This window comes from Herpailurus yagouaroundi, unplaced genomic scaffold (genome assembly GCF_014898765.1).
Source record: "Herpailurus yagouaroundi ecotype Mexico unplaced genomic scaffold, PumYag 160, whole genome shotgun sequence".
In the NCBI taxonomy this organism is placed as follows: Eukaryota; Metazoa; Chordata; class Mammalia; order Carnivora; family Felidae; genus Herpailurus; species Herpailurus yagouaroundi.
This window is the reverse complement of record NW_024412401.1, coordinates 42,181,629-42,205,771: the sequence shown is the minus strand read 5'-3', so window position 1 is coordinate 42,205,771 and position 24,143 is coordinate 42,181,629. Positions and strand designations below refer to the sequence as shown.

General features: G+C 39.0%; 1 long non-coding RNA gene across 2 annotated transcripts in view; it reads left to right on the top strand.

The window, feature by feature from the left end:
* LOC121034440 (uncharacterized) overlaps positions 1–24,143 on the top strand; it is a 41,541-nt gene that overhangs the window by 1,060 nt on the left and 16,338 nt on the right. For both annotated transcript variants that reach the window (XR_005792428.1, XR_005792429.1), the window contains exon 3: positions 8,645–8,755. This is a non-coding gene — a long non-coding RNA (uncharacterized LOC121034440). The remainder of the gene's footprint in view (positions 1–8,644; positions 8,756–24,143) is intronic.

Sequence of the window (24,143 nt, the reverse complement as noted above, 5' to 3'; positions counted from 1 at the left end):
TTCCTTCCTTCCTTCCTTCCTTCCTTCCTTCCTTCCTTCCTTCCTTCCTTCCTTTTTTTTTCTCTCTCACTCTCTTCTTACTGCAGGGGTTGGCAAACTTTTTCTATAAAGGCCATATAGTAAATATTTTCAGTCTTGAAGGCAGAAATTACTATTACAATTATTCAATTCTGCCCTTGTAATGCCAAAATATCCTTAGACAACATGTAAATGAATGTGGATGGGTGAGTTCTAATAAAACTTTATGACAAAAACAGGCGGAAGTTGGATTTAACTCATGAACTATAGTTTTGTTTTGCTCTTGCCCTAGAATCTTATGAAGCAAATATCACACATCTTATGTTTACCAGCAATTAATTAAGGAACTATCTCTAACATATCATGACTATTTCTTCCTCTTTTTCTCCATCTCATTGCTATTTTGTTACTATATTACTGTTAGCACACATACAACATTACAAGGTTCTTATTGTCATCTAATGTCTAACCCATGTTCAGTATTTCCCCATTGTATCAAAAAAATGTGTGTGTTTTACAAGTTATTTTCCCCAAATCAGAATCCAAACAAGATCTGCACATTGAATTAGGCTGATTTGTCTCTTAAATCCACCTTGATCTATAATAGTTTTCTCTCCCTGTTTATATAAAATAATTGAAATGTTTTTAAGTATAATTTATGCAAATCCTAAATGTACAGCTCAATAAATTTTGCATACCCATATATGAGCCAGATAATTTCGAGCCAGATATGAGCCAGATAACTTCGAACTGCATGACACTTCATTCCCTGCAAGGAACCACCAAGCTGTATTTTGTAGTACAGATTGGTTTTGACTGAATTACTACTAAAAGAAAACTCTTCCATCTCTTACATAAAATTGGCATTATTTTTATCTTTTTTTAAAGTAAGGTTTTTGTCACACAGACATTCCCACATTCTGTAGTTGTCTGATTATATATTCATGGTGTCATCATACATATTCCTCTATCCCCTGTACTTCCTAAGATTTGAAAGCTATATCTAGAGATTTGATTACATTCAGGTTAATAGATGGTGACTGGAACTTCCTGTTGCATCCCAGGGGACACAAGGTCTAGTGGTCACTCTTCAGTGACACTAAGGTTGATGGTGTATTAGGGTACCATTGATCTGACTCATTCTCTATGAAGTTCCCCCATTAACTTCTTACCTAATAGTTTTAACAGCCATAAATATGTGGTGCTTGATCTGCATTGTTTCATTAGAGTACAGGCTATTTTGGAGGGCAGTAAGACTTGATGTTAGATGGCACCAGAAAGTAGAAGTGAAGATTCCTAAGCTGAGCCACCAGGCAAACGTTGATCCCATTAATTGATTAGGGGATGACAAGGGATTGATGGGGAAAAAATCAACATTTTGATTTTGGACATCTACTAGATATTCAAGTTTATTTATGGAGTTTAATAGATGATTCCCAAACTAGAGAGAGTTTGTGACTGAATACCTATATTTGGGAGTTTTCAGTGATCTTTGAAGCCTTGGGATAAAATGCAATCCCCAAGGAAAGGATACAAATAGTTAAGAGACCCCAAATAGACACCTGCTGGCCACCTATGAAAGTTTTTTTGTTTTATTTTAGAGAAAGAGAGAAAGTGGTGGGGAGAGTGGGGGGCGGGTTGTGGAGAGAGAGAGAGAGAGAAAGAATCTTAAGCAGGCTCCATGCTCACTATGGAGCCTGACATAGGGCTCAATCCTATGACCCTGGGATCATGACCTGAGCTGAAATCAAGAGTTGGATACTCAACTGACTCACCCAGGCACCCCAGAAGTTTTTAATATTCAAGATGAAACATCACCTTAAAATGCTAGACTATTCTTGTGATCTTACAGCTAGAAAAGCTGACGTGTAAGATGTCAAAAAACAAACAAACAACATTTAGATTAGGTGAAGGAAGTTTGGAGTCAGAGTAATCCTGCTTGGTGGATTAGTGGCTGTAGGAACCCGGGAAACATGCAGTTGGTCTAGGCTCCGGCCACCTAGAAGAATAACACCGTTCAGACCTAGTAAAGTAACAAATGTTCATTTATTTGGCCAATTCCCAATTGTATTTTAGGACCCAGTATAATTCTCCTATCTTGGGAGGAGCTTTCTGTAACTTTCTCAAATGTTCTTGCTGCTGAACTGTGTTCCCCTGGCATCTTGGTGCACCCTTTGTCATAATTCTTTATTGTGAATTATTTCTCCTCTATACTGAAATCACCTTCAGGGCTTGATCAATGCCTAATATGTTCTTGAAAAAGCAAGGACCTAGTGCTTTGTCTGGCACGAAGGAGGCACTCAGTAAATAGTGAGGGAAGGAAGAAAGGAAGGAATAACAAATGGAAAAAGAATATAGAAAGAAGGAAGAACAGAGGAAGGAAGGAAGGAAGGAAGGAAGGAAGGAAGGAAGAAAGGAAGAAAGGAAGAAAGGAAGGCGGACGGAAGGAAGGAAGGAAGGAAGGGAGGGAGACGGAAGGAAGGATGTGGGAATCTCTCTTACTAGGTGAAGTTTCTTAAGGCAAGAGGCATTTTCATATTCATTTCTGTATCTCCAGCTCTTATCACAGAGTACTAATAATGAAAATAACTGTATTACCAAACCCCCCAAATTATTGCAGGGCCATTATTATTTGGCAATATTTTATTTTATTTTATTTTATTTTATTTTATTTTATTTATTTATTTTATTTATTTTATTTTATTTTACACTCTATTTACATAAACCTTAAAAATTGGGTACTTTTTCTAAACATTCTTTCAGATGAATAAAACGAGACCCAAAGAGGTGAAGTCACATGTTCCCGGTCATTAATTAAAAGTGGCAGAACTAGAATTTCTTTCCTGTAAGTGTCCAAAATACCTTCACTGGGTAAAAACTGTAGAATATTTGCCCAACAAATGAAAGAAGTTACAACTCAAGTGACACATGGTAACTGCTCCATAAGTGTTAGCTAATGTCATCCTTAATTTTCTACTCATTTCCAAGTAAGGCCTCCCACATTACCAGCCAATATTGGTTTTGCAATTGTTCATACTTACGTACTTATCATATCTTACTCACAGAATAGTTCCTACATCTCACTTTTGCTTTTTGAGCCAATGGTACGCACCTGTGCACTGGGACAGTACCTAAAAACACCATTATGTCTGTCACTGTTTCAACTCTAATGCAAGTAAACAGTAGGTGCTCCCTAAATGTTCCTGAATGATTGGGGTGGTTGTTAATTGAGAGGCAACTTTGTGCAGAAGAGGGAACATGAGATTGACTCATGAAGGTTGTAGTCCTGGTTCAATTACCAGCTGCACACAGGAAGGGGGCCACTTAATCTCTCCATGCTCTCACTTCCAATCTATAAAATTGGGATGATAGTCTGTCCCCATAACTCTCAGAGGTATCGTGAGGTTCAAATAGGATAATGCAAACCACAAATTGCAGCGCAGATACAAGGTTTTATTATCCCAGTTATATTATATCCCTCTCTGTCTACTTGCCGCATATTACCACCTTCTCATTTAGGTGAACACTCAATATTCACCAAATGATTTTCCCTAAATCAATAATATAAACAAAGGAAACAAGATGATCTAGTAAAAGAGGCTCAGGAAATTGACTCTCGGGGTGTGTGTACAGTATAGTCTTGGAAAGGTAGGCTGATATAATATGCCACTAACTCTGTAAGTCAGAGAAGAATTTACCAGAAAGCTTGCAAGTAAATGCATTTTCTACAATTCACTCTAGCGCAGCAATTCTCGGGAGATAACACCATTAATACTCCATTTCAAATTAAAAAACATATGCTTTTTCCTCTCTTAAAAAAAAAAGCCAGGGAACATGGCCCATTTTCTTTCCTTTACAAAAACAAAAGCTTTTAAAATGATAAAAATTGCCTCTGCTTGATAAAACAGCCATCTGCATCTGATTTAGTTAAGTGTTATTCTTGTATCTTTTTATATTATTATTATTGCTGGTTGGAGAAAAATGCATAAATACAAAGAGAGGTCTTTGCAAAGGCCACACAATTTCTACTTCAATTATCCTTAAAACTTTGCCTCACCTTCCAGCTGACCCTAAAATTGAATCTTAACCCTTAATGGAAGGATTTGAAATAAAGCTTAAGGAAACACTTCTAATTATTTATGTATAATATCTTGTCTTCCCCCTCCCTACTTTTATGATCCTGGTGGAGAAAAGATATTAAGAAACTTTAGAATGAAGAATAGCTTTTGCATTTGGCATTTATATGACCCTCTATTATTATAATCATTTTTATTAGTTATTTCTCATGTCGGTTCTGAGAGAAGGATTGGATAAGCTTAGTATTCCGAGTGGGTGAGCTCCCCATATGCTGTTAACTCCAGTATGATGGTCATAAACACCAAATGGCGTGCCATATGAAACAGACACAGGGCGGGTTTCCCAAATATGCAATTAATATAACTGGAGAAGGCATCGTCTCTACAAATGCGATAGCAGTTTTGGAATTAATCTCATGGAGATGGTTCCTTTGAGTTTAGGACAAAGGAAGCAGGAGAGAAGGCTTGTTGATAATGCTCTTAAATGGGCTGTGCTGATATTAGCAGCTGAAGTCTGGAGATAAGGCAGCTGGGAGAAAGGGGCTGGGCGCAGTTTTGGCTATGCGTATTCAGGCTTGGATTGAATGGTGAAAATAGTGACTATTATGACACGAAACGAGGAATTCAAAGGTCAGAAGACGTGGATTTCAGTCCCCTGCTCTACAACCTACAAACTTCGTGACATGGATCTTATTTCTTACATCTTTGATCCTCCTTTTGGTCCCCCCCAAAATGATAATGGCCTCTCAGATTAATGCTGGAGAAGAAAGTAGGATTGCCAAAATAGGGCGAACCGGACAGAGTTAACAGACAGCCTTCTAAGCAGGAAGTAGCCTGGGCAAGGGCAGCGGGGCACAGTCCCAACATGTAAAATGCAGAGGCTCAGTGCGGTGGAATCTGGTAGGGCTGACAGAGAGCAATGAGATCTAAACAGACCAGATCATAGAAGGATAGGAATACTGTGCCAGGGACGTTGCCACAAAGAACTGAAAAATCATGACTTGATTTCTCTTTATCATAGCTCTTTATTGGTTTGTTTGTTCATTTTTGGCAGTAGAGAAATGAAATGTTAGGTGTTCCGGGGAAAAAAATTAATCCAATTAAGGAAAATGTATTGAAGGGGGGAAGAGAAAAAGCAGAGAGACCAGTTGGGAGACTTTTGAAAAATGTGGTTCAAACCATTGTAATTGCAAAGGAAATGGAAGACAGTGGAGAACTATAGAGGATGGGACTAGAATTCTACATGCAGCTCTTGTCTGCATGACAGATATATACAGGCGGTGTGTGTTATCTGTTATAATTTCCTCTGCTGTGCTGTCCTTCGCAATTTGGAGATGACCCCTCTGATGGTGATTACTGTGTTGTGTGCAGCTGTGGCTGAAGAAAGCAACTTGAGGGAGCAGGATTTATCACATGAGTCAGAAGGCAGCCTTGTGGGGACAAGTCTGTAAGGCGGATTCAGACTTTCATCTAATAACCTCCCTTTCCTTTCAGAGCCTCTCCCCCCGACCCTCCCCACACACACTCCTCTTTCTTCCTGTGTCCAGTATCCCTGTCCTCATGAAAGACAGAATCCTAGAAGGTTTGAGTGCATAAATGGAGAATGACAGAGATATTGGCAGACGTTGGACTAAAACGAGTTTACAGTGGCAGAGGACTGGGTTCAAATTGTGTTTCTATGTCATACTCGCTGCACAAATGCAAGAGTTTCTGACCTTAGGCAAGCATAAAATACCTCTTGGCTTCAGTTTCCTCACTTGTAAAATTGTTACGCACATGCATAAATTACTCGTATCATTGTGAATTAAATAATATAATGCAAAGTGAGCATTCAGCACAATGCCTGTCCACAGAATGGAAGCCAACCAAATGGTAACTATTCCAGGAGTGTGGAGAACGCAGCTTGCTACCACACTTCACTCTCATTTCTGTCTCTCTCTCTCTCTTTGTGTCTCTGTCTCTATCTCTATTTTTGTCTCTGTCTCTGTCTGTCACTTCTAGTAACATCAACTACCCTGAAGTAGGTTGCCCTCCACAGATAGCACCTTTCCCATTTGGATATTGAGGAGATACCATATTAGAGAGTGGCATAGTTAATGTTAGGTAAAAGTAGGGAGCTAGGTGGCAGGTAGCCACTGCAGATTCTACTCTCTGACTTGAGAAGCAAACATCAGAGACCAGTTAGATTGTGCATGGGCATCCCATGATACAGATCTTTTAAGTGAACCATTTATTTTAAAATAAAAATACAGCTTCAAAGGCTTATTTCTCACAGGAGAAAATCTGTGAAAAGAGGAATGGTTAATTATGGCTGAGATTGTGGTTGTTTTTCAAATATTCTAGTCAATTGGTCTAAGTCTAAGTCAATTGGTCTAAGTCAGTGGTTCTTAACCTGGAAGCGACTTTATCTCCAAGGGAACATATAGCAACGTGTGGAGATAAATTTTTGTTTGTCACAACTGGGGAGGGATGCTACTGACATCTAGTGACCCAGGGATGCTGCTCCTTCAATACACAGGATAGCATTTTCAGGACAAGGAATTATCTGGTCCTAGAATGTCAATAGTGCAATGGTTGAGAAACTTTGGTCTAAGCCATTCCCGGTAATTCTTCCCTTTTTGCCATTGATGGTTTCAGGAATCCAGCCAAAAGCCTGTGAGTGTATTACATCCTGTTGATGCCTAGTATTCATCTTGGGGTCCCCATACCTACTTAGTTGGCTAAAGGGAAGAATAGATTTCAAAGTCAGGAATCTTGTTTTCCTACTAGATGTAAATAAGGAAGTACAACACCCCATTTTCTGTCGGCCACAATCTCGTGAACTTTAGAACAATGAGCCTGAGGATAAAGTGTATCTTTTGAAGACAGCAGAGAAGAGAGATGGAAATAACTCAGGTTCTTGAAGACGTTGAATCTATTCACCCTCAAATCTCTCTCAAGTCTTGAATTTCATGCTGTGAAATAATAAATACCATTTTTGTATATGTCAGTTTATATCAGAGTTTTTCTTTTTTTCACGCAAACATGATTATACAAGCAAAAACTCTGAACGAGTGATCTCACACTTTTCTAGGAGTTTCGCCTTCTTTTATGGATTCTCTTGCTTGGAATTCAATAGTTTCCAAGCAATATATTTCTCCAATTTAATATCCTGGCCTACCAGTATTAGGCAGTTCTCCTTTCTTCAATTTTCATGATAGAGCTTAGACCTGTTAGGATTAAACATACACAAAAAAATTTAATGCCAAACAAGAACAAAAGGAAAATAAACACAGGAGAAAAACAAAGTGATATTTTCTGTTTAATTTTAAAGTTTATTTATTTTGAGACAGAGCAAGAAAGAGAGCAAGCATGTGATGGGGGGAGGGTCTGAGACAGAGAGAGAGAGAGAGAGAGAGAGAGAGAGAGAGAGAGAATCCCAAGCAGGGTCCTCACTGTCAGTCCAGAGCCTGACACAGGGCTTGAAGCCATGAATCGTGAGATCATGACCTGAGCCAAAATCAAGAGTCGGACGCTTAACTGATTAAGCTACTCAGGCACCTCAACAAAGTGATATTTTCAAATGAAAGTTGTTATAAAGTCTCTGATCCCAAAGGCTGTCACAATTCAACTCAATTAAAAAGTATTAAGTATCTATTAAGAGAAACTGAGAACTCTGCTAGGGGCTAAGGGTACATTGATTAGAAAAGGCAGAATTCTTTTTTTCATGAGGAGCTCATAGTCTTATGTAGGGAGAGAGATGAGTAAGGAGTTAATGAGAGTATGGAAAGATGGGTCCGGTAACAGTAGATGGAATAAGGAAGAAAGACAGCCCAGAGGAAGGAATGATTTAGCTGGCCACTTTCCTGTTTTCTCCCTCTATGTCCTGATCTATTTTTAAGTGTACAATTCCAGCATACAATTCACCTCATAGAATTATCTTCCAGCCACCTTGATCTCTCTATGATCAAGAATACAACAGATAAATCTTCATCATACAACATCCTACAACAGATAAATCGTCTATAGCTCATTCTTTTTGTTGCTTTCTGGTTTGAGAAACATGGTGGACAATGGCGCCCTGAGTGACTGTACCTTTCAGGAAAGAACACCAACCAACACCACACCCACCTGGGTGAGGAAGGATGAGTAGAGCGACCATGCTTTACCTTCATTACAATTCAATGCAAAACAACAGATGATATGCAGTGATCAAGATAATGTGATTGAGATCACAAAAATTATACAAACACCGATGCAAGAGAGTCACCCCCTCATAGACCCACACTAGGGGCACACAGTAGAAATGCAAAGAGAGATCAACAAAAACATATATTTCTGAGGAAGAATCAATAAAAGTTAATGACTCAAGAAATGGAAAAGAGGGTGGGGAAAAATGGAATCCAGCATTTGAATCACAGATAACTTGGAGAGTTGCGTCTTAAGAGTGGGTAGGGAGCAAGGTAAGAAGAAGCCAGTTTAAGAGAGTAATGACAAATTTGTTCTGATCACATTACCTTCAAAAATCTACTAAGATTGCAGCTTACTTTGGAAGTATTGTCACATTCCAGGACTAATTAAAAGAAGAACCAATGAGACCAGACATAAGGAGGGAAACTTAAGAAAAAAGAAAGAAGAAACAAGTCTTTTCCAAACTCTATCAACCAGTGGTCAAAGATATGGTGAGTTAATATGTTTCTCCTGTTCCCCCCCCCCATTTCTGTCAAGCATAAAAAATAGACCAATTTGTCACTGCGTCTGCATAATGTCAGGATAAGAGTGTACTGTTCCCTTCCCTTAGCAGAGGTCACTCGAAAGAGTGTCTCCAAGATTGTCTGAAGGAAAACAAATGAGCAAGCCCAGAAATTGGAGGCGAGGTGCTCTGCTGTGGCGGGGGAAATGCCGAGATGATGACTTTTGGAAAATTGCATCGGGTTTATCCAACACAGGACTGTTTTAATCACTGCACCGGGGGACCTGCTTCAAGGACGGATGGATAATGCATGTTTCAGAGAGGCTGATAGGGAGATAGTGTGGATCCTCAAACGTCTTGAACAGGCCATTAAGTGAGCAAACGTCCTTGCACATCTGCTTGGGGTATGGGACTCAGAATTTCAAAGGAAACTTCAAGGTTCCCCTATGGGCTCAAAGGAGCACTTGGGGAGGCAGACTCCAGCAAGACTCTGGAGAGAGAAAGGAGGCATGTTCTTCTGCAAAGTCAAGCCCAGTCAGGGCGTAGCACCCCCTCACTGCCCACCCTTATCCACTGGGAGTAACTGGAAGATGGATGACTGATATGCAGACGAACAGATACTCTGACACATACAATGACCTTGCTACATTCTCATCTCCAAACCTTCCGAATCTTTCTTATGGAACTGAGGTGCCAAGAGTTTAGGGAGGCACAAGGGATGGGGTGAATTTAATGGAATGGGGAGAGGCTTTGGCATTAAATTATCCAGGTTCATATCCCAGCTTTGTTCTGAATTATTTGTGCAACCTTGGGCAAGTCACTTAATCACTCCAGGTCTGGGTTTTGTCTTGCAAAGTAGGAAAAGGAGTTCCTATCTGATGACACTTGCAAATCTATGATGTTACACAAATATCAGTTTCTGTTATTGTTATTATATATGCATGTATATAATATAGTATATATATATTAGCGAGGGGGTTGCTCTTGTGACCATCAAAATGTCATAATTTCATATCACCTCCCTGGGTCTTGATTTTCTTTTTTGTTAAATGAGGTAGCCCTTTGATTAATGATATGCACAATAGTAACAGTAGAACAATATTTAAGGAGCTTTCACTAGATGCCAAAACTATTCTAAACACTATATATGTATTTACTCAAAACTTAGCTTATGCTGTATGTACCATTGTCTCCATTCTGAGGTTGAGAGAAATGACACCTAGAGAGAGTGAGCTTCTCATCCCAGGGCACACCACTGGCAGAGCTGGGATGTGATTTCAGACATTGTGGGTTGTTTTGTTTTGCTTTGTTTTGCTTTTAGAGAGAGAGATAGACAGGCTCTTGGGTGGCTCAGTCGGTTGAGTGTCCAACTTCGGCTCAGGTCGTGATCTCATGGTTCTTGGGTTCGAGCCCCACATCAGGTTTGCTGCTATCAGCCTGTCGGCAGGGAGACCTGTTCAGATCCTCTGTCTTCCTCTCTCTCTCTGCCACTCCCCCACTCACTCTGTCTCTCTCTCTCTCAAAAAATAAACAAAACATTAAAAGAAAATTAGAGAGAGAGAGAGCAAAAGTGCAGGGAGAGGAGCAGAGGGAGAAAGAGAAAATCTCAAGCACACGGAGTGCAGAGCCTGACATGGGGCTCATCTTGAGGCTCAATCCCACGACCCTGGAGTCATGACCTGAACCAAAATCAGGAGCTGGACACTCAACAGACTGAGCCATCCAGGTGCCGCTGATTCCAGATATTGTGACTTCAGGGTGTCTTCTCTAACTTCTCCAGCACCTGGCCTGATATTATGTGGCAACAGAATAACACGGAGCCTGGAAACAGACTCTTTGCAGGCCTATCTCTTGGTGTTAGGAATATATCTTACCCTCCAAAAAAAGTCTTATAATTATCTTATGGAGAGAAGTCCCTGATGCCACTGGCCACTTCTCTTGATATTTTTACCTGCAAGGCTAGGAGGGAAATTGCTTCAATTTGAGGCAAAGAAAACAGCATTTGTAGAGAAACTTCTGAGGAGGGAGCCATAGAGCCATAGATTGTATCAAAGTGGAAGAGACAAGAGAGCCCATCCAGATCATTTCTCTCCACTTTAAGATGGTGAAACTAAGACACAAAGGTGGGGAGAGTCTAACCCAAGCTCACACGGTAAGAAAGGAGCAGAATAGGGGCTGGGACCCTCCTGATTCCCAGGTTCATGCTCTCTCTTATGCTACATGCTCGGTCGGCATTGGACACAGAACTTAGCATGGCATTGAGCCCCTGCTGTGAATTTTTATGTGCATGGGATTAAAACACGATGATCAAAATACTAATATATTTTCATTTACAGATTGGAAAAGCTGGCTTTGAATAAGGTGGAACACCTGTATTGAAACAAACACTTGGTTAATTGCTTAGTCCAAGGTTGGGTACGCAGCAGATATTTGATCAATACTCTTAAGTTAGACTGAATGTCTTGGATAGCATTCATATGACTCTTTCGTTCATCTCCTAATTGTCTCTTCCATCTCAAATCCTCAACAGTCAATGCTTTAAGGACACAGTCTGATGTCCCCATTATTTTTGAATCAGCAGATGGATCATATGCCATTTGATGAGCCACTTGGAATCATAAAGACTCCTCCTATGCTGTCACTGAAAGGAGGCCTTAACACAATTCCTGGCTCGTAGCAACTCTCCATAAACATTAGCTACTAGCATTGTTGCTCAGGGAACTCATAAGGGTCTCTGTGGATAAATGATGATGAATGAAGACTGCCTATTTTCCCCAGGAAGCCCCCAAGTAAGGGAGAAATTGTCACATAGCAAATAATTATAACATATTACAATTATTAATGATGAAAGCACACAGGTGGAAATCACACATGCCCATACTTCTGTTCAAAAACTGATGTTTTCATGAAGTTCTAAATTATCCAAGCCCTATGCTTTCTCCTTCTGGTTTGCTCTTACTGGAGTAACTTTCCTTGCCTCTGCTCACCTATCAAAACCCTATTCAGCATTTCCTCCCTGTGAGCCTCACTTTGAGCTTGCTTCCACAGCTTTGAATAATTAACCAACTACCCTCTTTGAGAATCCACCTGTCTTTTGCAAGCAGCGATGAAGTCCCACACTAGGAAGGGGCTGATTCCTGGAGATTATTCATGCTGAATTTCGGAACTTAGTTTGTAGACTGAATGCAACAGGGATCCTTCACTGGGTTTCAAACGAGATTTGTGTTTTAGAAAGATGTTGCTGCCAGCAACATAGTTATTAGAAAGGAAGGCAGAAGTTGCAAAGTGGAGGGAAGTATTGGGAGGCTATTGGTATAACATAGACGTGACCCAGGATTCCCACCTGTGGGTATATACCCAAAGGAAACGAAAACAAAATACTGAAGAGATATCTGACTGCCACGTTCATTGCATTTTTCACAATAGCTACGATATGGAAAAACCTAAGCAATGGATAAAGAAGATATGGACAAATGGATAAGGAAGATATGATATATATGTAACTGTATGATATATAGAACTGCATATATATATATATATATATATATGTATATATATGAACACATATCAATGGAATATTCATCATAATGGAGTATTATCCAGTCATGAGAAATAAGGAAATCCTGCCATCTGCAACAACATGGATGGAATTTGAGGGCATGGATGATAAGTGAAATAAGCCAGACAGAGAAAGGTCAATACTGCGTGGTATCAGTTACACATGGAATCTAGAAAAAAATGAGTAAAATTCACAGAAACAGTAGAATGTAGTAGAAAGTTGTTGCCAGGGGCTGGAGGTTGGAGAAATAGAGAGGTAAAAGGGTACGGGTATAAGATGAATGAGGTCTGAATATCTAATGTATAATGTATGGCTATAGTGGATAATTGTATTGCATATTGAAATGTGCTGAGTAGAACTTAAATGTGCTCACACACAAAAAAGGTAAATATGTGAGGTGATGGCTGTGCTAATAAATGGGGGGATCTTTCACAATGCATAGGTATATCAAATCATCACAACGTACATTTAATTGTCTTGCAATTTTGTCAATTATACCTCAATAAAGCTGAACAAGAAGTATTGTCTTTAGAACAGATTTAGAAAAATATATAATTTAGGTTTAGCGGTTTATCTTGTGCTTACTTAAATCCTGTGGATATTGTCTTGAACATTTCAGTACTAAAATCAAGACAATAAAGAACCGGTAAATTAAAAAAAAATTTTTTTTTTAAAAAGAAGTAACATAGGCAAGAGATAACGGAGGCCCGAATAAATGGTGGAAGAGGAGAGAGACAGACAGAAACTTAGGAAATGCACCTGACAGGACTTGGTGGGAGATTAGACGGAGGAGCTGAGTGGGGGTGAGCGGGAACCCTCCTTCCGCGGGGTGATGAAACGTGTATCCCAGCAGCCTCTTCCCCTCTCTTTTGGTGCCACCTTCCTTCCAGCACTGGAATTCCACTGCCCCTCCTTGGTGGGGGCTGGAACCTGTAAAAGCAGATTGCTCTCTTTCCAGAGCCAGCTACGAATGGGGATCCTGGCAAAAACCTTTCTCCTCCACCTCTCAAACCTGCGGTATTTATCACTTGAGCTATTTGTCTTTGCCGAGCGAACATGACCATCTGTTACTATAACCCAACTATGAAAAAGAGATGCTTTTATTTTTCCCTATGTCATTTTGTACTGCTGGGGTGACACCTCAAGGAAGAAAAAAAGGCAGGAAGCAACAACAAACGGCATCAGTGATGAAAAGGGCGAGTCAAGGCTTCCATTCCTCACACATTTTGCAAGTAGCCACATAAAAGGACCCACGAAATGTGTGGTAATATCAGTGCAGATAGTTATCCAGCTGTCCGTGCACATCGTAGCCCTTACAAGTGACTTTTTTTAAATCCTTTCCTTTTTTTTTTTTTTTTTTTTTAATCTCCTCATCTGGCAACAAATGTTATAAAAGCAGGCTCCAAGGTCAATAACTTTTCTGAGTCTCTCTTTAACACAGAGTACCTTAGCCCAGATTATTTAACTTGTCAACTCAACCTCTCTGCAATACAAACTCAACCTACTTTTCCTTCAAAACTTCCACTTTTCCTCCTCAGGTATTGAAAGCCCGTACCAAATGCAATTACCGCTAATTCTCAGCACAAGGGATGCTCTTTTCCAGATCTGTTTTCTTAGTGCAGAATATCCTTTTCCTGCGTCCCCTCTTGACTCTCAGCTCCAGCCTCACTGACCTCGTTTCCATTCCATAAGGGAACCACGCTCCCTCTCTCTTCAGGACCCTTCCTCTCCCTCACTTCCCCCCACCCCTTAACCCAGTTAATGCAGATGTCAGCCCAGGTATCGCTTCACGAAGGCAGTAAGCCTTCCCCGATCATCCTTCACCATCCCCACCGAGTTCTGTCAACTCACACTGTACTTTTCTTATTACGTAACGGCTATAGTTGTTTGTAACAACATACATACGCAATTATTTGATTCATAGCTATGTCTTCTGTAGACTGTAAGCTCCATAATTCCCACCAGTGCATACAATAGCATCGTGCCAGGTACACAGTAAGATCTCAATGTGTACATAGTGAATAAATGAAACATTGGAAAAGTTAATGGACTAATAAATGGATGTAAAAAGTCTTACTTGCTCCTGGGGTGCCTGGGTGGCTCAGTCAATTAAGCGTCTGATTTCAGCCTACGTCATGATTTCACGGTTCCTGAGTTCAAGCCCTGCATCGGGCTCTCTGCTGTCAGCATAGAGCCTGCTTCTGATCCTCTGTCCACCTTTCTCTCTCTGCCCCTCCCCTGCTCACCCTCTCTCTCTCTCTCTCGAAAATAAATAAACATTAAAAAAAATCTTGTTTGCTCCTCAAGGACCATCTCAAATGCCATCTCCCCTATACAGCTTTATCTTATGCTTTCTGATAGCCACAATCTTAAAAGTGTTGAAAGTGATTTCTCAGTCATTTGGACATTTAAAACATTTTTGTTGTAGCTCCCTTGTGAAATGTTTGGGAGATGGCTTCTGTTGCAACAGGGATGCTATTTTTGACTTTCTGATTAATGGCAGATTCGAAAGCAAAAGCTTCCCTCAAAAAAAAATGGGCTTCCCTTTTATTTTCTGGGGTTAGGCAAAGATAAGGCTTCTGAAAGCTTTTCTGGCCTCATCCATTAAGTAGAGCCCTCTAAAGCACCTCTGAGGTATGTTCGGATTTTGTGTACTTATTTAAGTGCTTCATTTAAAGATAAGGAATCTGTGATCCCTAGAAGTCATCAGCAACTTCATGGCCGAGTTTGGGCAAGAACCCAGGTCTGCTGACTTCTAGTCTAATCGTTTCTTTAATATCTGTTTATTTTTGTATAAAAACAAACAGATATGGCTGAGAGAGAGAGAGGGAAAAAAAGACAGCTTATGTATTACCTTCGATTGCAACACATACCTAAAATGGGACAGACATAGACATTATTTATCCTGGACGGTGGATTCCAAGTTTAATAAAGCAAGCCTTCTTGCCAAAAACTGGCAGGATGATTCTCTATAAAGTTGCAAAGAATCGCTAAATTAGCCACATCCATCACACACTGACATGTTCCTGGGATGACACAACACCACGAACAAGAGGCCCTGATTTAGATGTCATTAATAACCAAAACAGATCTTACGAAGCAGAATACTCATGCAAAGACTTTCACAATTTTAGAGCTTCAACTTGCTTTGGAATCAGTACATATTTTACTTTAATATATATGTGCAGGACAGATGGTAATTGAGGCTGTCTTAGGTTCAATCCATTTTAGCAAGACGGCATGGTTTGTTGGGAAGACGTCTGCTCTGCCACCAATTTGCTGTGTAAACTTGGACAAGTCGACTCTCTTCTCGCTTTGCCATTCGTAAAATAAACTCTTGGATTTCAGCTTAATGGATAGTTTCTCCATAAATAACCCAAAGTCTGTGCAGTTCACTTGAGCAGTTAAGTCCTACAGTGTGAAAGGCGCTGTAGCTGGTGGCTTAGACACAGGTGAGCAAAGCCTAATTCCTGACTTCAAGGTGCTCAGAGCCTAAAGAACAGGGCTGATCTATAAATAGCCACCTTAAATGAGAGTAATAGAAAACAAGGGAAACTCGATGCCATGCCAGGAAACAGAAAGAACCTATAACTCTGGATAGAGAGGAGCCATTTAAATGGCTGAAATAATACGATGAGGAACTCTTTGCCAATATACTCTAAAATATCTAGAACATTATTCTCTAAATAAATACAAATTATCAAGGTTGATGGAAGCATATGTTGAAAGTCTGAAACGCATAGTGATCATAGGCAAAATGTGCAAATCATCCAAGCAATATAGAGACAGTGCAGAGCTCAGACTTTTTAATGGAAAGATTTCTAAATCTTTAAGAAACCCAGTTCCTATGTAACTTCTAGACGTCCTAAGTGCCTAAAAATGGAGGGATGCTTTTTAATATATTTTATGAACTTGTAATAAAAACTATACTTATTCCAAAATGTGAGAAATATAATATATAATTTTATCTACACTTAGAAATGGAAACCAGCATGAAGAAAATGCTATTCAATCAGTACCGAATGGGGCACCTGGGTGGCTCCGTTGGTTGAGGGTCAGACTCTTGATTTGGCTTAGGTCATGATTTCATGGTTTTTGAGGTCCAGCCCTGCATCAGGCTCCACGCTAGCAGTGCGGAGTCTCTCTGGGATCCTCCTCTCTCTCTCTCCGAATAAAGAAACTTTAAAAAATAAAGAAATCAGGACCATGACTGCCAGTAATAGCCACATGATGAGGATCGGTGATTTCTCAGACAGATAATAATGATAAAAACTGGACAAAATGAATAACCACCACCATTTGGAGACACTACAAAACAGTACACAGCAGCTCAGAATGGGGGAAGAGGTTATACCTACAGACTGCCACTGAGCCACAAAAGAACTGTGATGCCACGGCTTTCTTACCTACTAGTGCTGCACAGCCCATACAGAGCTCCAGTTGTAGGAAAGTGGAAGCCTTCTCGGCTGGACGTGTTAGAGGCATGAATGAAAACTGTTTCAGGAAGCAGAAAAGTAAGGGAAAAGCCTTAACTCATGAAAACCACACAGAGCACTGAGCCCCTAAAAAGCTAGGTATAAAGTCTGCCCCAAACTTCCGCTGACCACTAAGGAGCTCCGTGTCTAAAAAAGCAATCGCCTGAGGCCAAAGACCCTGAAAAAAGATAAGAGTTGCTGCAACCACAGGGAGAGAGCACTCAGTGTGAGAACAGCCAAGTTAAGTGTGGATTCAGACTGATAATACTCAGAAGAACACGACAGATTCCATAATCCCTATAACCAACTTTTCAACCAAAAATTTCCAAAAATGCAAAAACCCAAAAAGTATGAGCAATATGTAAGAAAACAAAGCCATAAAACCCAGTCAATGGAAACTGACTCTGAGTGCATTCAACTTCTGGATTGTTGCAGGCAAAATCATCAGCATGACTAATATAAATGCATTCAAAGATTTAAGGGGAAATAAGTTTGGGGCTCCTGGGTGGCTCAGTCCGATAAGCATTCGACTTCAGCTGAGGTCATGATCTTGTGGTCCGTGGGTTTGAGCCCCGCCATCAGGCTCTGTGCTGACAGCTCAGAGCTTGGAGCCTGATTCTAATTGTGTGTCTCCCTCTCTCTCTCTGCCCCTCTCTTGCTCGTGCTCTGTGTCTCTCTCTCAAAAATAAACATTAATTTTTTAAAAAAGGAAATAAATTTGAAGAATTAAAAGGAAATGTGGTATTAATGGGTGAATAGAGAAATCAAAACTATGAAAAGGAATTTTTTAAAAATCTAGATCTGACAATACAACACCTAAGATGAAAACATAGATCATTAAATAGGCTTGATGATAGGTTTGAGATGGCAGAAGAAAGAATCAGTAAATGTGAAGAAAGATCAATAGAACGTGCCCAATCAAAATAACAGAGAAGAGACACATGGAAAAATATAAAAAAGCCTCAGAGACCTATGGTCAGTATTGAGCAGTCCAACAAATGAACTCCCAGAATGAGAAGACAGCATGGGGCAGAAAAATAGTTGAAGACATAATGGTCAAAATTTCCCCAAACTGTAGAAGAAAACACATTAATTTACAGATCCAGGGATCTCAACAACCCCCAAGAAGCATACAGGTGAAAAACAAAACAAAATGAAACATGTAAGTAAATCACAGTAAAAATACTAAAAGTCAAAAAAAAGAGAGAAAAATTGCAAGCAGCAAAAATAAAAACAACACATTACAAGCAGAGACACAATGGTGATTAACAGCTGAATTATCATCAGAAACAATGAAAGGCAGAAGATATTGGATTCAAATATTTAAAGCGTTGAAAGAAAAAGAAAGATGTTATAAAGACACTCTCAGATAAACAAAAACTGACAGAATTCATTGCTATCGTACACAATTTAAGGAAATGTTAGGAGAAATCTTCCAGGTTGAAAAGAAATTCTATCAGATAGTGACTTGTGTACATAGGAAGGAATGAAGAACGCTGGAAATGGTAAAAGTATATCTATATATATTTTTCTTCTTTTAAGTTTAACTCATCCAAGAATTAGCTATCTCGATGGGTTAAGATGTGATCGATTATTTTAAGGAAATGTTTATGAAGAATTAATAAGGAGAGAAGTTGAGTAGGCAGAGAGCCTTGAGACTATAGTGCAGCTCCAGCATCTATGAATAAAGAGAGCAAGGGGCGCCTGGGTGGCGCAGTCGGTTAAGCGTCCGACTTCAGCCAGGTCACGATCTCACGGTCCGTGAGTTCGAGCCCCGCGTCGGGCTCTGGGCTGATGGCTCAGAGCCTGGAGCCTGTTTCCGATTCTGTGTCTCCCTCTCTCTCTGCCCTTCCCCCATTCATGCTCTGTCTCTCTCTGTCCCAAAAATAAATAAAAACGTTGAAAAAAAATTTTAAAAAAAGAGAGCAAAAGATGGATGGAAATGTAACATAATAATTACATTAACAAAAGATGGATTGAGAAAGCTCGGCCCGCAGTACATTTCTGAGAAAATTTCAGCCAGGCTGCCTGTCAGAGTAATCCCACCTTGGGCAGAAATGCACCAGCACTAATTTTTCTAGCTTGCTCAGTCACTGGTTATGAGAAGCCTGGGGGAGGCATGACCTCAGTGTTCATGGGAACATCACTGGGAGGTGTCAGTTAACTATGCTCCCCTCGGCATGTAGTTTTAAAGGAGATCAAATCAATGCATCTCCACGGTCATCATACTTGATTCGTTTAAAGATACACGGCTATTTAAGGCAAAAATTGTATCATGAGCATTGTTGAGTGTAACATACCTGTGTAAATATACAGATATAGATGTAGATATGTGTATAAAGAGCTACAGATAGGTGTTATAGATAATTTAGGTATATGGATAGGTTTTATAGGTAACACAGGTATTATCTCTATTGATTTACCTATCTATTCATATGGCAACATATATGGCAAAATACTCCATAGGCTAGAAGGGGGTAATCAGAAATGTACTGTGGCCGGAATAATCTATTTTTTGTTTTAGCCAGAAGAAATCCAGTATTAATTTTAAGTAGATTGTGATCATTTAAATAGATATATTGTAATTTCTAGATCAAGCAAGAATAAAAATGAAAGGAAATGTAGCCAAAATTCAGTTGTGGATTTCAAATGGTATACTAGAAAATATTTGCTTAACAAAAAGGGATGAAGAACAAAACAAGGAATACTTGAAAACAAATAATAAAACTGTTAGACCTAATTCCAACTATTTTAATAATTACATTAAGTGTAAATGAATTAAATATTCCAATCAAAACCAAGATTGCCAAATTCAATACAAATGTGAGATTCAACTATATGCTGTCTACAAGAGATACTCTTTAAATACAAGGACACAAATAAGTGGAAATTAAATTTACAGAGATAGTAATCTTGCATGCAGTAAGTATAAGAAATCTATAGTAGTTATATTACTATCAAAGTAGACATTAAAACAAATATATTTCTAGACAAAAGGAGAGATACTTTATAACAATGAAAGGACTACAATAAAAATATAAAAATATATTATTTATAGATGTTTAACAAAAAGACTACAAACTGCATGAAGCAAAAACTGGCAAACTTTAAAGGAGAAATAGACAAACATTATATCTGAGATTTCTTTTTTTAATTTTATTTTTTTAAATTTACATCCAAATTAGTTAGCATATAGTGCAACAATGATTTCAGGAGTAGATTCCTTAATGACCCTTACCCATTTAGCCCATTGCCCCTCCCACATCCCCTCCAGTAACCCTCTGTTTTTTCTCCATATTTATGAGTAGCTTATGCTTGTCCCCTCCCTATTTTTATATCATTTTTGTTTCCCTTCCCTTATGTTCATCTCTTCTGTCTCTTAAAGTCCTCATATGAGTGAAGTCGTATGATATTTGTCTTTCTCTGACGGACTAATTTCACTTAGCATAATACCCTCCAGTTCCATCCACGTCATTGTAAATGGCAAGATTTCATTCTTTTTGATTGCCAAGTAATACTCCATTGTATACACATATACCACATCTTCTTTATCCATTCACCCATTGATGGACATTTGGGCTCTTCCCATACTTTGGCTATTGTGGATAGTGCTGCTATAAACATGGAGGTGCATGTGTCCCTTCGAAACAGCACACCTCTATCCCATGGATAAATGCCTAGTAGTGCCATTACTGGGTCATAGGGTAGTTCTATTTTTAATTTTTTGAGGAACCTCCATACTGTTTTCCAGAGTGGCTGCACCAGCTTGCATTCCCACCAAGAATGCAAAAGAGATCTCTTTCTCTGCAACCTCGCCAACATCTGTTGTTGCCTGAGATGTTAATGTTAGCCATTCTGACAGGTGTGAGGTAGTATCTCATTGTGGTTTTGGTTTGTATTTTCCCGATGATGAGTGATTTGAGCATTTTTTAATGTGTTGATTGGCCATCTGGATGTCTTCTTTGGAGAAGTGTCTATTCATGTCTTTTGTCCATTTCTTTACTGGATTATTTGGTTTTTGGGGTGTTGAGTTTGATAAGTTCTTTATAGATTTTGGACACTAACCCTTTATCTGAAATGTCATTTGCAAATATCTTCTCCCACTCTATCGGTTGCCTTTTAGTTTTGCTGATTGTTTCCTTTGTTGTGCAGAAGTTTTTTATTTTGATGAAATCCCAGTAGTTCATTTTTGCTTTTGTTTGCCTTGCCTCTGGAGACGTGTTGAGTTAGAAGTAACAGAAAGAGAAATCAAGGAGAAATCTGTTGTTGCAGCCAAGATCAAAGAGTTTTTTGCCTGCTTTCTCCTCAAGGATTTTGATGGCTTCCTGTCTTACATTTAGGTCTTTCATCCATTTTGAGTTTATTTTTGTGTATGGCATAAGAAAGTGGTCCAGGTTCATTCTTCTGTATGTCACTCTCCAGTTTTCCCAGCATTACTTGCTGGAGACTGTCTTTATTCCATTGGATATTCTTTCCTGCTTTGTCAAAGATTAGTTGGCCATACATTTGTGGGTCCATTTCTGGGTTCTCTATTCTGTTCCATTGATCTGAGTGTCTGTTCTTGTGCCAGTACCATACTGTCTTGATGATTACAGCTTTGTAGTATAGCTTGAAGTCTGGGATTGTGATGCTTCCTGCTTTGGTTTTCTTTTTCAAAATTGCTTTGGCTATTCGGGGTCTTCTCTGGTTCCATACAAATTGTAGGATTATTTGTTCTAGCTCTGTGAAGAATGCTGGTGTTATTTTGATAGGGATTGCATTGAATATGTAGATTGCTTTGGGTAGTGTTGACATTTTAACAATATTTGTTCTTTGTATCCAGGAGCATGAAATCTTTTTCCATTTTTTTGTGTCTTCTTCAATTTCTTTCATAAGATTTCTATAGTTTTCAGTATATAGATTTTTCACCTTTTTGGTTAGATTTATTCCTAGGTATTTTATGGTTTTTGGAGCAAGTGTAAATGGGATTGGTTCCTTGATTTCTCTTTCTGTTGCTTCATTGTTGATGTATAGGGATGCAACTGATTTCTGTGCATGGATTTTATATCCTGCACTTTGTTGAATTCATAAATCAGTTCTAGCAGTTTTTTGGTGGATTCTTTAGGGTTTTCCATATAGGGTATCATGTCATCTGTGAAGAGTGAAAGTTTGACCTCTCTTGGCCAATTTGGATGCCTTTTATTTTTTTGTGTTGTCTGATTGCAGAGGCTAAGACTTCCAATACTATGTTGAATAACAGTGGCGAGAGTGGACATCCCTGTCTTGTTCTTGACCTTAGGGGGAAAGCTCTCAGTTTTCCCCATTGGGGATGATATTAGCGTTGGGTCATTCATATATGGCTTTTATGATCTTGAGGTATGATCCTTCTATCCCTACTTTCTTGAGGGTTTTTACCAAGAAAGGATGCTGTATTTTGTCAAATGCTTTCTCTGCATCTATTGAGAGGATCATGTAGTTCTTATCCTTTCTTTTATTGATGTGATGAATCACGTTAATTGTTTTGCAGATATTGAACCAGCCCTGCATCCCAGGTATAAATCCCACTTGGTCGTGGTGAATAATTTTTTTAATGTATTGTTGGAGCCAGTTGGCTAATATCTTGTTGAGGATTTTTGCATCCATGTTCATCAGGGAAATTGGGCTCCTTTTTAGTGGGGTCTCTATCTGGTTTTGGAATCAAGGTAATGCTGGCTTCATAGAATGAGTTTGGAAGTGTTCCTTCCATTTCTATTTTTTGGAAAAGCTTCAATACTATAGGTGTTAACTCCTCCTTAAATGTTTGGTAGAATTCCCCCGGAAAGCCATCTGGCCCTGGAGTCTTGTTTTTTGTGAGATTTTTGATTAGTAATATTGGGAGATTTTTAACTACTAATTCGATTTCCTTACTGGTCATGGGTCTGTTCAAATTTTCCATTTCTTCCTGTTTCAGTTTTGGTAGTATATATATTTCTAGGAATTTGTCCATTTCTTCCAGATTGCCCATTTTATTGGCATATAATTGCTCATAATATTCTCTTACCATTGTTTTTATTTCTGTTGTGTTGGTTGTGATCTCTCCTCCTTCATTCTTGACTTTATTTTTTTGGGGTCCTTTCCTTTTTCTTTTTGATCAAACTGGCTAGTGGTTTATCAATTTAGGTAATTCTTTCAAAGAACCAGCTTCTGGTTTTATTGATCTGTTCTACTGTTTTTTGGTTTCGATAGCATTAATTTCTGCTCTAATATTTATTATTTCCTGTCTTCTGCTGGTTTGGATTTTTGGTTGCTGTTCTTTTTCCAGCTCTTTAAGGCATAAGGTTAGGTTGTGTATCTGAGATCCTTCTTCCTTCTTTAGGAAGGCCTGGATTGCTATATACTTTCCTCTTATGACCACCTTTGCTGCACCCCACAGGTTTGGGTTGTGGTGTTATCATTTTCATTGGATTCCATATACTTTTTAATTTCCTCTTTAACTTCTTGGTGGGCCCATTCATTCTTTAGTAGGATATTCTTCAGTCTCCATGTATTTTTACGTTTCCAAATTTTTCTTGTGGTTGATTTCGAGTTTCATAGCATTGTGGTCTGAAAATATGCACGGGATGATCTTGGTCTTTTTGTACTTGCTGAGGGCTGATTTGTGTCCCAGTATGTGGTCTGTTCTGCAGAACGTTCCATGTGCACTCGAGAAGAATGTATATTCTGCTGCTTTAGGAGAAATGTTCTGAATATATCTGTTAAGTCCATCTGGTCCAGTGTGTCATTCAAAGCCATTGTTTCCTTGTGGATTTTTTGATTACATGATCTGCCCATTGCTGTGAGTGGGATGTTGAAGTCTCCTACTATTATGGTATTACCATCAATGAGTTTCTTTATATTTATGATTAATTGATTTATATATTTGGGTGCTTCACATTTGGTGCATAAATGTCTACAATTGTTAGGTCTTCTTCATGGATAGACCCCTTAATTATGATATAATACCCTTCTGCATTTCTTGATATAGTCTATTTTAAAGTCTAGATTGTCTTATATAAGTAGGCCTATTCTGGCTTTCTATTGTTGACCATTAGCATGATAGATGGTTCTCCAACCTTACTTTCAATCTGAAGGTGTCTTTAGGTCTAAAGTGGGTCTCTTGTAAAGAGCATATAGATGGATCTTGTTTTCTTATCCATTCTGTTACCCTATGTCTTTTGATTGGAGCATTGAGTCCATTGACATTTAGAGTAAGTACTGAAAGATATGAATTCATTGCCATTATGTTGCTTGTAGAGTTGGAGTTTCTGGTGGTGTTCTCTGGTCCTTTCTAATCTTTGTCGCATTTGGTATTTATTTATTTATTTATTTATTTGTATTTTCATCTT